This window comes from Rattus norvegicus, chromosome 2 (assembly GCF_036323735.1).
Source record: "Rattus norvegicus strain BN/NHsdMcwi chromosome 2, GRCr8, whole genome shotgun sequence".
NCBI lineage: Eukaryota > Metazoa > Chordata > Mammalia > Rodentia > Muridae > Rattus > Rattus norvegicus.
The window spans coordinates 159,315,593-159,317,140 of record NC_086020.1 but is presented as its reverse complement, the minus strand read 5'-3'; the positions used below and the strand labels follow the sequence as shown (position 1 = coordinate 159,317,140).

General features: G+C 36.8%; 1 non-coding gene across 1 annotated transcript; it reads right to left on the bottom strand.

Annotated features, from left to right (window-relative positions):
• Positions 1-638: 638 nt before the first annotated feature.
• On the bottom strand, positions 639-744 carry LOC120101151 (U6 spliceosomal RNA). The gene has a single exon (XR_005501548.1). It is a non-coding gene; the product is annotated as a U6 spliceosomal RNA (small nuclear RNA).
• Positions 745-1,548: the final 804 nt, after the last annotated feature.

Here is a 1,548-nt window from a genome sequence, read left to right as displayed (position 1 = left end):
ATCTTATTTTAGGTTAGGGAAGTTTTCTTCTATGATTTTGTTGAAGATATTTACTGGTCCTTTGAGCTGGGAGTCTTCACTCTCTTCTATACCTATTATCCTTAGGTTTGATCTTCTTATTGAGTCCTGGATTTCCTGTATGTTTTGGACCAGTAGCTTTTTCTGCTTTACATTATCTTTGACAGTTGAGTCAATGATTTCTATGGAATCTTCTGCTCCTGAGACTCTCTCTTCCATCTCTTGTATTCTGTTGGTGAAGCTTGTATCCACAGCTCCTTGTCTCTTCATTTGGTTTTCTATATCCATGGTTGTTTCCATGTTTTCTTTCTTGATTGCTTTGTTTCCATTTTTAATTCCTTCAACTGTTTGATTGTGTTTTCCTGGAATTCTTTCAGGGATTTTTACGATTCCCCTCTGTAGGCTTCTACTTGTTTATTAATGCTTTCCTGTGTTTCTCTAAGGGAGTTCTTCACGTCTTTCTTGAAGTCCTCCAGCATCATGATCAAATATGATTTTGAAACTCGATCTTGCTTTTCTTGTGTGTTTGGATATACCATGTTTGTTTTGGTGGGTGAATTGGGCTCCAATGATGCCATGGAGTCTTGGTTTCTGTTGCTTGGGTTCCTGCGCTTGCCTCTAAAAATATGGAACGCTTCACGAATTTGCGTGTCATCCTTGCGCAGGGGCCACGCTAATCTTCTCTGTATCGTTCCAATTTTAGTATATGTGCTGCCGAAGGAGCACTATTTTTGGTTTTTTGATTGTTTCTGTAAAGTGAAACAATTCAAAAAGCCAGAGTAGAGATCGATTTTGGATGGAATAATCATAGATGACAGTCCTCTTAAATAGGTATACAAAATGTATTTTGCCTGTTTACATTTTTTGAGTCCTATTCCAATATCGTGTATACTGAGTAAGAAGGACACTGGCAGCAGGAAAACAATTATGTGAAGAGAAACTGTCATGTCATGGTATTTCCACCCTTCAGTGCAACTTCTTCCTTTTTATAATATATTTTGCCACCACTAATTATTTACACAACATATTTTGCTCATGTTTTCTCCTCTCATTATTAAACAATTTCTTATCTGAAGAGGAACACTGTTGACATGTCCAAATAAGGGAAGCAGCTTTAGGACAAAGCATCTGGAGACCTTTCAGACACGCATTCTCTACCCTCCTGTTCACACTCAATGATCTCAAAAGTGCTCAGTTACCAACAAGGATAATAACAACCAGAGAGCTTTGGGACTTTCTGTCTATATTCATTTTTAAAAAGGATTAGTGCCTTAAACATGACCTGAAAACAAGTATTAACTATTGGCAAAGAAATGGTGAAGAAGTTGTGATTAAAAATTACTCCAACTTCATTCTGAAAGCAGTGAATATTGGTTGGAAACATGTTCAGCAATTTTTACAAAATTCTCAGTGGTTTCTTAAGTGGATGCTAAATAAATATTCCTAGTAACAGGTTCCCTGTGAGTATTATTTATAGAACTAGACAACTTTACCAAGAATTTGGAGAGGATCTTACAATCTACCCTACTG